The following is a 13060-nucleotide window of genomic DNA, read 5'->3' as shown; positions in this document are numbered from 1 at the left end:
AAGTTGTTTTTTTGTTTGTTTGTTTGTTTGTTTTTTTCAGTTCTGGTTCTCACTGTCAATGAATGGGGCACAATCATATAATATCACTTTGAGGAAAGGAAAACAAGCGTTCTTCGTTTTTCAAAATGTTTATTAGTCACTACCAGTTTACGTTTACTGTAAAATTGACACATAAATCAAGAGAATTAAACGTTGTCTATTTAAACAACAAAATGCTCAACCAAATGATAAAAAATGTTTCCATACATTTTTTAACCTTTTTTTAATTGAAACAAAAATCAAATACGTGAATAATGGGGATTAAAATAGATACTTTTCCAGTTAGGATTTCTTTCTTAATTTAGATTTGAAAAGTGGGTATAATTTAACATTCTTAAATTCTGGTGTTAGTTCATTCCATAATTGAGATCCGTTTATTAAAATGCTGTGCAATTGCTCTGACATGTGTTTGTTTTGGTATTGGTTGAGTTGACTGGTAGAATAATTGAAATTTTTATCTGAAAGTGTTGAATATTGAATATTCTCGGGTATTGCATTATATCAGTTGGCAACAAATGAAATGGTTTATTTTTTTATAGGGCAGGGCTTAATTTCCTAAACTTTGCTTCTGTCCTTTCAGTTTAACGTGTAAATATATATTTATAAATCTCCCTTCTTTACTTGGTTGAAATAAAGATTTTTACTTACTTGCTTACAATAAATAATACGGAACGCCATAGACGGGCTAACAGAGATGAGCAGAGGTGTTATGGCAATTATAAATCTTCAAACAACTGTTACTATTAACACACATTCAAACAGGGCATACAACCTTATTCACACTCACAGACCTCCGCCAAGGCCATCATCCATCCATCCATCCATCCATCCATCCATCCATCCATTTTCTTTAGCACTTGTCCTTATTGGGGTCCCAGGGGAGCTGGGGCTGACTTTGGGCGTGAGACAGGCTACACCCTGGATTTGGTTACCACTCAGATTCAATTTTTGTTTCATCAAATCTCTCAATTTGCAAGTTTATGATTTAATGGCTTCTTCCATGCCCCATGTGTCACCTGCCAGTTTGGCAATTGCCTGCCTTCATAGACAAAACGCAAAGCAATGTTCAAAACAGTCATCATTCAACTCAATCATCAAACCTCAAGAAGAATTCCCATCCAAAATTGATTAGGTGCTTATTTCTTGATGACAAACAAACAGAACAAAGCAATGTTTGACAGTAGTATCTAACTTGTAACCACAACTGCTGTGGTTTGTGCCTTAACATTTTTACAACAATGTAGGGCTTAGAATGAGCAACTATTTCCTTGTGCTTTAAAAAAATAATAAAAAGTGACAAAACTCATAGCGAGTCAAAGAACAAGACTAGCGTTTCAAGAGGTTTGCATAGTTCACGCTCTACAGTGCAGAACATTAAGAAATATATCAAGCAATACGAGGTGTTGCACGGAAAGGCAAGGAAGGTTCTAGAGGTAGAACACAAGTGATCAATACTGACTTATGAATACACAAACGCATTAGAAATAGAGTATGCTGCATTTATATTGTCTTTAAAGAAAGGCAGGTCATATTCTTCACTTGGCTGTATATGCTTGCAAATAAAAACTCGTGTGTGTGTGTGTGTGTGTGTGTGTGTGTGCTTGCGCGCGTGTGCTTGCGTGCGTGCGTGTGTGTGTGTCAGCCATGTCTGCAGGGTGAGGTGGCGGCCAATGATTTGGCAGCAGGTCTGGCACGTCTTTCAGGCCCAAACCTGCAGAGAGGGAAAGAAAGGAGGAACAGAGTCATCATATAGTAGGCCTGAGTCTAGCAGCACTCGTGCCATACGTTTCACTTTATTTCACCTCGCCATCCCATAAATACCCCAAGAAAACAAAAAATGAGCAGCAACATCAGTTATTTGTATTTATGTCGCAAGACAAACATTCATAGCAGCTGCATTTCGCAACAAATTCAGAGAACAGAATGTGCAACTTGTTCAGGAAAGGTCAGTTAATATATTTTACTCTAAATTTAGGTGATAAAAATGTATTATTATTTTTTTCTATTTGAAATAATAAAATATCAACGTATGCGTTAAAAAAAACTTGAATTTTGAGTGCGGCAACTTACGAGCTTTTATTTTGCGAGCTAAAGTTTTAAGTGATGTAAAAAAAAAAATTTTTAAAGTTCACGCATCAGTTGCCGATTCGCTTTCAAACGTTTATTGGATAAAAGTTAAAAAGTTATGTCAAAAAAAGTTATGTAAGGTATTACTGTACATTTCAATATGAAGGAGTGTAGTAAAATAAGCCATAAAAAGCCAATCCGTGTATATACTGAAATAATGATGATCTTAAATATTCTTCCAGTAGATGACAGAAGGTACAAGTATCCGGTGTATACAGAACGGAACAGCTTTGTGTTCAACTAAACAGACCAAGATTTCGCACTAAATAAGTACATTCAAAAGAGATCATCCTTATTTCAGTGTAAGGAATCTTCCAAATGTTGTAACTCAGTCAAACTAGTTTTACATTTCTTTTTCCAACTTTAAATCCGATAATTCACAAATCAAACTACTCAAAATATGTATGTGTATGTAAAAAACATACAATTTCTGAAGGATTTAAATGGTAAAATGTAATTTTAGAAAGCAGGGACAGGCAACAAATGCTATTTTCCCAGTGTTCAAGGTAGTTTAAATTCATCTTAAATTGTATTTATTAAATATACTGTACAAGCAGATCAATGTATTGATTTTAGTGCAGTACACGAGACTTGCCCTAGTTGCACAAAGTATTTTACAGTTTATTTTATCATGCCTGGGGATGCAAATTGCACCAATTTATCTGAATAGCACGTGTATACTTTTTGTCGCATTCCTTTTTGGGGTTTGTGATGTGAGATTTTTCTCAGCTAAAATATGTGCCTTGTCTCAGTTAAGGTTGGGAAACAGTGTACTTGTACACTGTGCCGCCTGTTAGCAGTAGTTAATATTAATAGTACTAATCATAATAATAGTTTGTCTTAGATCATCGCAATTGCGAAACTCCGGTGTCACTCTCCTCAGGAATGTGTGGGAAGTGTCACGGTAAACAGTTTTCCCATCACAATTTTCAGGTTGATTAAGAGCTTTTGCCCAGGACAAGTGGTCCACGTCAGCACGGGAACTCCTCATTCATCGAGACGCTTTACTCGTCTCCATCGCACGCTACATTTTCCAAATTAGCTCAAATCTCAGCCTGCAGATGAAAGGATTTCCTGTATTGCATCCATATACGCCAATAGTATAATACCTCCCACTGATGTTGGTGCACTCTTAAAGGGCGTATGCGTCCCCCCAGGCGGGCAATCACTTCGACTACTGTAACTACGGCACAATGGTGACATTAAGGAGTGTATCAACTGCGTAACCTCAAAGGAAATCTCCATTCAGGCGGCCATAATAGAACGTCTCTTGCGGGCCGTGTTGCGCTAATAGAAAGGACGGATTAGCGAGGAGGAACAGGTGAAGTCCTATGGATATGTGCGTTTGCTCAGCTGTGCATTATTCTGTACGCCGCCGCACCCAAGTAACCAAGGCCGGGAGTATATCGCTCCATTTGGCTGTTTGCGCAGGTGAGAGGACCACAGTCCAATAGGTGTGGGACTTGAAAGTCCGGTTTGCCTGGCTGGTGGAAGCTGATCACCTGAGCACTGTAGATGGATGGATGGATGGATGATTGGGTGGGTGGATGGGGGTCTAAGAGCAGTGGTGGGTGGGTGCATGTTGAGGGGTGGGAGGATTTTTCCAGCCGTCCCTTTTGTCTGGAGAGACAGACAGCAAACACGCTAACATACAGAAACTGAGGCGTCCTGTCAGTGAGAGATGCACTCAAGAGATCATTCATCATAATAGCCTGTTAGCTAAGTGAAAGAGGGGGGGGGGGGGGGGGGGGGGGGGGGGGGGGGGGGGGGCAGAGTTGTGAGACAACTCTGGATGTAAAGTATCCAGTATGTGCAAGCTTGTGGATAGTATGAATAAGTATATTTACTTATTTCGTCATTAAAATAGAATGACACTCATTAGAAATTATTTTGAACTAGCACGAAATCTGTAGGCCCTGGAAAGTGAATTCAGAGATGTATTTCTCAATACATTATACACGTTTGACGATAATTGCCGTAAACACGCAAAGACTGAGGACTACCTAACTCACGAACAATCAAAGCGGCTCCTCTCATTCCCTTTAAATGTGGCGCAATGACAGTGTTTATGGAGACATCTCTATGTAGACAAGGACAATGTGTAATCGCAGCGATCCATGTGTGAATGGCACGGTGTATTTTCGTACATGGAAGAAAGTGGTGAGTCAGAAAGTCCACATATATTTCAGAGATCATTTTCACACTTTCAGGGACTCCAAAGATCTCTCCCTGACATGTAATTGATGCCCCCTCACCCCACATAATTTGCTTTTATTCCGGAAGAGTGAGGAGGGCGGCACAGCCAGCGTGTGGACCGGGGTTTGGCACTGGCATGGACGCTTTAGAGTGCCTCGTTGTCAAAGTGGAGACAAGACCCGGTGTGCTTTAAGCAGATATATGTTCGCTGGTCAAACATTTGTTATGTGTAGGCTTAACAAAGATGCTAGATGACGTAGCTGTGGTCTCAGTCCATTCAGTGGGCACGCCCACTGCATTTGAGAGCGGAGACGAGGGCTTCATTTTTCACAATTTTGAAGCCTCATTTTACATTTGGCAGGGTTGTTACCAACACTCTTCTCAATGATGTGTCACATTTATAAGACAGATTTATTTTCACTTTATCAGAATTTTAAATCTACGACAGAGCTCTAAAACTAGAACATACGTTTAGGTACTTTAGGTGTGAGGGGGCTTAAGCACGGCACGGATCGCTGAGTTTTCTCTTTCCACCTACAAAGTGTCCTGTGGGGAAAGCAGCTCAGTAGTTTTTGCGTAATCTTATTCACGTACGAGACAACAAACGTCAGATACACAAAGATTTGCTGGGGCAAGACACAAAGCCATCCCATAGAACCCATGGCCAGGTGCGACATAACAGGAAAGTGTCGGGTAATTGTAGGGAGGAAGGTGGAGAAGCACAGGAGTGGTAAAAGTGAGATGAGCTGCGGTTTTCTCCCATCGGGCCAAAAGTTCAAAGTGAGCCATGACAAACAGGTAACCTTAGACGCCATGTGCAACGCCTCTCACGTGTTACGGTCATTGTCTTCAGCTTCGTATTTCTGGAGCGCGCCGAGCTTCCTGGGATAACCACCCACCCCGCCCCTTCTTCACCTTGGACCCTCAACCCCTCCCCTGCTAAAAGTAAACACGACAATACAATAGGTGCGAGCGCACAGACATAAAATGTCAATATGTGAGCATTAGATAAACAACTCAAGCACAAGCCGACCTGAAATCACATGCACGTCTAGCGATTACTGACCTAAAGAATGGACATAAAGCAGTTAAAAACACATTATATATATACAGGGTGATTGAAAAGTAACTCCCTATTTTAAAATACTTATAATTCATTCATATGTTGTAATAAGAACTCCTGACTTAATTAACACCCTGCAACTTTTTTTCTGTGGGGTTGGTTAAAGGAGCAAGTCTACTCTACCAAACCAACGACTTTGGAAGAACTTGAAGGGCGAATACGAGAAGTTATGTCTTCCATCCCACAAGAGTTCCTTGTGAAATCAATTAATGCGGTTCTCAGGCGGCTTGAGAAACTGGTGGCTAATGCTGGCACCCATATCGAATTTTAAATTAAACTCCACGCAATACACTTTCTTCTCATTTTCATTTCTTGTAAGAATTATAGTAATAAATAGTAGTAATAATAATTTACAAGTATTTAAAAATAGCATAATAGCAAAATAGGGAGTTACTTTTCAATCACCCTGTATATATATATATATATATATATATATATATATATATATATATGGTTAGAGCGTCAGTCTCACAGTTCTGAGGACCGAACTGTGTCCCGCCTGTGTGGAGTTTGCATGTTCTCCCCGTGCCTGCGTGGGTTTTCTCCGGGCACCCCGGTTTCCTCCCACATCCCAAAAACATGCATTAATTGGAGATTCTAAATTGCCCGTAAGTGTGACTGTGAGTGTGAATGGTTGTGTGATTGTATGTGCCCTGCGATTGGCTGGCAACCAGTTCAGGGTGTACCCCGCCTCCTGCCCGATGATCGCTGGGATAGGCTCCAGCACGCCCGCGACCCTAGTGAGGAGAAGCGGTTCAGAAAATGGATGGATGATGGATATATATATATATATATATATTTACACAACACCCACACTTTTCCAGCTTTTTCATTATAGCCTGAAATGAAAGCACAGACCGAATATACTATTCAAGGTAAATAAATAAATAAAAATAAATACAAAATTTAAAAAACTGCCACATTGGGCAGATAGAACGGCTGACCACACTTGTGTCATTATCTCTAAAATGGAAATCAAATATTCGTCTGAAAGTTATTCCCAACTCTGTTGTGGACAGTCCCATAACTGTAGCTATTCATTGGACTTGAAGTACTTGACTTTTAATTTAAAGAAAAGAAAGTGAAAAAATTGGCATGTTCTACAACCTTTGACCAGTAACACTACCGGTCCAAAGTTTTAGAATGCGCCAATTTATTTATTTTTTTTCATTTAGTTTAAGTTTTTTTATTATTAACATAATATGTAGGATTCCAAGCTATTCGTTAGACTTGAACTACTTGACTTTCATTTTTAAAAAGAAACACTGGGAAAAAAAAACCTATCCATTGAAAAACCTCCTTGACGAATATATACGTCGGTGGCAGTAAATGGTTGGATTCCAGTTGACGAATATAAACGACAATGACAGTGAATGAGATAAGAACTAGAATGACAATAAGGAGAATGGAGACCTCCACCAAAGTCGAAAAATGCCTCGTAAAGTTGAGATTTTAGGTCACTGCGTCACCCTTTCCACAAAGTTTCGTAGAAAATGGTTACATAGCTTTAGCGTAATCCTTCAACTGAAGAAGAGCCATGAACGATGAGTGATTGGTGGGTGGTGAGAAAGCATGCATTTGTGAATAAGTACAATCCCACTAGTGGTAGGTGGCATGGTACTGTATGTAGACTACTCAACGCCTGTCCTGAAATGTAACATAATGCTATAAAACTGGACAGACGAGTTGTCAGTCAGTATGATTGTCTCATTACACTCATGTCAAGAGTTACTCAGTCAAGCAAGGACACAAGATTTGACAGATGACATGTACACCGGAGGCAATATACTGCACCTCCCTCTCTACCTGTACATGCCTCGCTCTACATCTCTATCTCTCTAGCACTCTGTTAGCGTCACTGTTTGTTTGTATACCTCTTTCAACACGTGTTACTTGTCCCATTACCGCACATCCATCCTTACATTCATCTTCTAGCCCTGGGCCTCATTAGGGTTGCCAGTGAGCTGGAGCCTATCAGGGAACACCCTGAACTGGGCGCCAGCCAATTGCAGGTCACATATGGACGAAAGCCATGCTGCCTAGTGCACTGTAATGAAACTAAAAATTATTCTCAAACTAAACCGGGGAAGCTTTATTTATATATATATATAATTTATATATATATATATATATATATATATATATATATATATATATATATATAGGCGGCACGGTGGACGACTGGTTAGAGCGTCAGCCTCACCCTAACCCTAACCCCGGCCCCGCCTGTGTGGAGTTTGCATGTTCTCCCCGTTTCCTCCCACATCCCAAAAACATGCATGGTAGGTTAATTGACAACTCTAAATTGCCCGTAGGTGTGAATGTGAGTGCGAATGATTGTTTGTTTTGTATGTGCCCTGCGATTGCCTGGGAACCAGTTCAGGGTTTACCCCGCCTCTTGCCCGATGATAGCTGGGATAGGCTCCAGTGCGACCGTAGTGTCTCAAATTTACGTGGTTGTTTTAAATACACAATGTGTAATTCTCTGTTTTAGATTTACTTTGATCTTGAACTTCAACTGAGAGTTGGCAATAAACAACCGGAAGCTTCTTTTTTTAAATAATTGCTCACTATCGATACCTTGACCTACGAGTGCCCAAACTTAAGTGTTTTAGTTCCAAGCTGTCAGTTGCTCGATTTTTTTGCTTTGTGTTGCAAGCCAAAATTGCATCTATGAGCAAGCTTCAGATACACCAACACTAAAGTAAAGTGAAAAAAAAGTAGAGCAACAGTCATCGATGTGCTTTTAGCCATATATAAAGTGATATATAAAGTGATATATAAACAAAATGATATCATATATATACAAAGTGATATCATATATAAAGTGAAAACACTTTATATATGCTAACACTGAACTAACAACTTACAATAAAGTGCTATTTCCCTTTATTAAAATCATTGTAACAACAACAAAAAATGGTGAAAATTGATTTTATATATGAATCAATACAATTACAAGCTTGGTCACGGGATGAATTAAACTCAAATTACAGATGTAAATTTTCCATAAATGTCCAGCCACTATTTTTTGTCTTTTTTTTTTTTTTTTGTGTTACTAACACCGCTGCATTACTTTTCCGGTGAAATCCAAAAGAATCCATGATTACTTATTACTCATCATATCAAAGTTCACTTTTGGATCAAGTCAAGTTCTGCTTTGCATCTGTGAGCCCCTCCAGAGCCCCAGGGGTGCCACGCAGATGTGTGAATGCTAACACGGCCCAATCCGTATGCCACAGAGAAAAAACAATCCATGCTAATCTGCCGCCACAGACAGGAGTCCAGTTAGGCCAATCAGCGGAGGAATCATCAGGAACGGCGGGGGCTCACGGAAGCCCAGATCGGGGCGCCTGATTGCAGCATGGGTGATTTGCAGCTACAGAACAATGATGGCTGCCCAGCTTAACGCTGAAGGAGGCTGGACCACAAACTCACCTGGCCTCTTGTGTAAAGTCAATGAAAGTGATACAAGTGTACAAGTAGACTACCAGAAAAGAACTTTGATAGAAGTAAAAGTCACCTTGAGTAAATGTCTTAAAGTATCAGCCAGTTGCTGTACTTACAAATAACTACATGTTATGTGTAAATATATCCGATTAAAGCCTCTGGCGGGCATACCCCGCTGCAACATATGTATAACATTTGTACAAGGAAGTTTGCTATGGTTAGGTTTAGGGTTAGGGGGATTCATATTAACGCTGCCACACTTAAGTCGCGTACTTCTTTTCCTGTCTGGAAGCAGTAGGACGCTTTCTACTGGGATACAGCAGTCAATCATATTGAAGCGGCGCATGTCGTGCAGTCAGTAATATTGGAGCAGCCTGCCTAGAACACAAATGGGATTCCATTTCACGCATCTTTTCCATGCTGTAACAACAAGGCGCTTTTAAGCGGCCACGGCAGCCCGAGGCCTCTGTCCACACACTGACTAGTAAATCTGACTTTTTTCCCCTCTCGCTCTTACACCTTCTCTCCGTGACGTAATCGTTCTCATGGCCGACAACGAGGCGCTCTAAAGCAGTCACGCCAGCGTACTATCAGAAGGGAGGTTTAGGGGTGTAGGCATAGCTAGCTAGCTTACTGCATGTCACAATTGGGCTGGATAACCACTGATGGGAAAAAGGCGCTCAAGTTCTTGTATAGTGGGGGACGGACGACTCATGCCGGACACTCACGTGCGTCACTAGGCAGCGTTTTAGCTATGCCCGAATCTTTTGGCCCGTAAGAGGTCACCACACCATGTCAATCTTTTCCATGGAAGCCTATCTTCTGCATCCTGCTTTCTAACACCAACTGCCCTCGTGTCTTCCCTCACTACATCATCCTTATACCAATGTACTCACGCTCTTTCCTCTGGACGTGTCCAGAACGTCGACGTCTGCTCTCTCTAACTTTGTCTCCAAAACCATCGAACCATCTGATGAGCTCATTTCTAATCCTATCCATCCTGCTCACTCCTAGAGAGAACTTCAACGTCTTCGTTTCCGCCACCTCCAGCTCTGCTTCCTGTTGTCTCTTCAGTGCCGCTGTCTCAAATCTGCACATCATGGCTGACATCACCACTGCCTTATAAACTTTGCTCTTCATTCTAGCAGGCTTTTCTCCCACATAACACGTGGTACTTTGCAAGACTGCAGACCAAACGTGCCTAAAAAAAGTTCACTTTGTTTCATTCTAAAGGTAACGGGGCTCATTCTCAAAGGTAAGAGGGAAGTGAAGGGGTGTTGGGTCTGAGCCTGCCAGGTTTTCACCTAAACATGCCCCCAAGGCTTGCATTTGACCCTCCGCATCTCAACCAAAACAACACAGCAAGCTACTTCCTATGAACTGGGCCCTAGATAAAACGGGAAGCTACCTTGCGCCCCGCAGCAGGATATGTTAATTCCATGGGAAAGCCTGAGGTTTGCATGCATGGAAGGGGTAGAGGGGGGAAGTTCAGATGTTAAGTGTGCATAGGAGGGGCAAGTGGGAGGGAAGAAGTGGGGTCCACCGTCAGGAGTTTTCTTTAAAGCGTCTCACCTTTGATCTGCAGAGTCATCATTTGCCCAAAGAGATGGAAGCCCAAAGATTGAAAAAGTTCACTTCAAAGTGACCCTCGAAGGTTTCGGAGGAAGTGAGCAAAAGTTGACAAGCACCTGAATCTAAGGCTGGATTTACATAGTGCTCAATTCCCATTTAAGGCATACAGTATATCAGATATTTTTTTTTACTGTCTGTTTGTTATAGTCTGGTTTTTTTTTTGTACTCTACTCGATGTGGATGCAGCCTAATTAAGACGAGAGAAGAAGCAGATAAGGTCCCCTACTAGGCATATACAGTATACATCGGAGTAATTTGGGTGTTTCAATATACAATGTTTAATTATCTTTTATTGTATGTGATGCTGCTCCATAGGTGTTAAAGTAGTTCTTTAAACATTTATCATTACTGTAAGGATGATGCTAATTCCCATTAGCCCATCTATGGCATTTTAAATTATATGTTAGCATTAAACTAGCTTTTGACTTTAGCGTTCCAGACTTTTGCGGTTTGATTGAACGTTTTGTTGTTCAAACATACAATGTTTAATTCTCGTTTTTAATGTGTCAGATTTCAGGTAAACTTCAACTGAGAGTGACAAATAAACAGCTTATTTGGAGAACTGCAAGCCAGAGAGTGAGATCAAAGGAATACAATACATACAGCGCTTTTATCGCAACAACAAAATAACAATGGCGGACCATATTGTTTGAGTGTTTGTGCTTGCAAAGTGTACATTAACATTTAGGAGTCCAGTAGAGCCACATTGTTTACATACATCACATTCCACTCGGGGTTTTAGATAAGATCCTTGAGGAAAAGCCACTGTTGCACATGTGTGTAAATTTGCCAACTACTTCTGTGGCAAGCACCTTTCAGGATTTGTCATGGTTTCGGGAGGTCTAAGTGATCACGTGACTGTTCACGTGAAACTTTTGAAAATCCAGATACATGTTGTTACAAGGTCAACATTGTCATGAAAATATAACTGTAAAAATAAAAACTGTGAAGTTCTGGATAAACAGCATCCGTTTTCGAAAGGCAGACTAAGTCATGCACTGGTCGCCAGTGAATATAGCAAGGCAACTGTAACGAGCGTATCGAAGATTTTGAAAACCCTCCTTTTGATGATGGATGATGGCTATTGATACATACTGTATATATAGAAATGGCTCATTGCCTCATCTTCAAAGCCCTATGATGTGCCGATATCATTTCATAAACTAATTGCAATGGTTTGGCAAGTGTTTTAAAGTGCAAGAGCCCTTCAACGGGAAGGTTGCTCATCCTGCATGCATGTGGAAAAGTAACGCCATTGAGAAAGCGGGAATTCAGGTGGTGTGTGTGTGTGTGTGTGTGTTTTGTCAAGAGGCAGCGCCCTGGCCCTGGCTGTGTCTCTCTCGCCGCGGGTCGTGTGTGGGAGTGAAGCGGCGCGCTTTGACGTACGATCCTACATGCTCACAACATTGCTCTCAGCGTACACAACAGGCAGGCGTGTACATGCACATGTGCAACCCCCTCACCTCTACCACTACTTAACTTAGAAGATAGGAGCACCTTTTATTTCTTATTTTTTTAACCCACCCAGTTTCATTGATTGTTCAGACAATTAATAATAACACGTTTTGTTTCAGATTTGGGTTTGGCATGTAAGGACTACATTTATACTAGTTGACAGAGTTGAGAGTCCAACATCTTCTTTTCTTTTTGAACTAATAGTTACCTTGTCATTTCATTGTGACGTTGACATTTTGCACATATCTATAGTCTCAATATTACTATACAGTTAACCCCTGTTTATCGTGGGGAATAGTTTCCAGATTCACCTGTGATAAATGAAAATATTTAAATATTTCAAGTATTTCTAAGTGCCTGATCTCAGTCTTTCGATTTCAAGAACTGGAAGACTATCATATAACATCACCTTGAAGAAACGAGAAGAAGACTCTCTCGCGCGCACAGTTCTCCAAATAAGAATCAAAGTGTGCTTGCTTCAAGCTGTTTATTTGTCACTCCCAGTCGAAGTTGTAAAAATTCTGAGAAAAAGTACATGCCTGAGTATTGCTGTATGCTCTTTTTGTAAGTCTTGCTGCTCCATGGGTGTTCTAAATAAAGGTGAGTAAAGTTGCAGTTGTTTGAAGGTTTATACTTAACATCAATGCTAATTTCCATTAGCCGTCTATAGCACTTTGCGTTATATGTTAGCAATAAGCTAGCTGACTTTATTATTGTTATTACCTGGTTTGGTTTGGTGAGTGTGTATTGTTGTATGCTCTGTTCGTGTGTTTTAAAGTAGCAGTTGTTTGAAGGCTTACAATTACCATAACATCTATGCTAATTTGCTTTAGCCTGTCTATGGAGTTTCACATTATATGTTAGCGCGTCTTCCTTTTGTTTTCTCAACGTGATGTTATATTTCTTGACGGGGAAAGAGCGAGACCAGCAGGCACAAAGGAATACTAAAGAAAGTGATTTAAAAAGTTTAAGTGTGTTTTAATAACTTTAAATGTGTTTCAAGCATGTCGGAGGCGTCAAACTATTTTTTATTCATTT

The 13060-nt window shown here is 40.5% G+C and overlaps 1 long non-coding RNA gene across 2 annotated transcripts in view; it reads right to left on the bottom strand.

Annotated features, from left to right (window-relative positions):
• Positions 1-1008: 1008 nt before the first annotated feature.
• The window catches only part of LOC133485123 (uncharacterized), a 54350-nt gene continuing 42298 nt past the window's right edge, over positions 1009-13060 (bottom strand). For both annotated transcript variants that reach the window (XR_009790618.1, XR_009790617.1), the window contains exon 4: positions 1009-1750. This is a non-coding gene — a long non-coding RNA (uncharacterized LOC133485123). The remainder of the gene's footprint in view (positions 1751-13060) is intronic.

This window comes from Phyllopteryx taeniolatus, chromosome 10, assembly GCF_024500385.1.
Source record: "Phyllopteryx taeniolatus isolate TA_2022b chromosome 10, UOR_Ptae_1.2, whole genome shotgun sequence".
NCBI lineage: Eukaryota > Metazoa > Chordata > Actinopteri > Syngnathiformes > Syngnathidae > Phyllopteryx > Phyllopteryx taeniolatus.
Note: the sequence above shows the minus strand (reverse complement) of the source record. Positions and strands in the feature narration are given on the sequence as shown.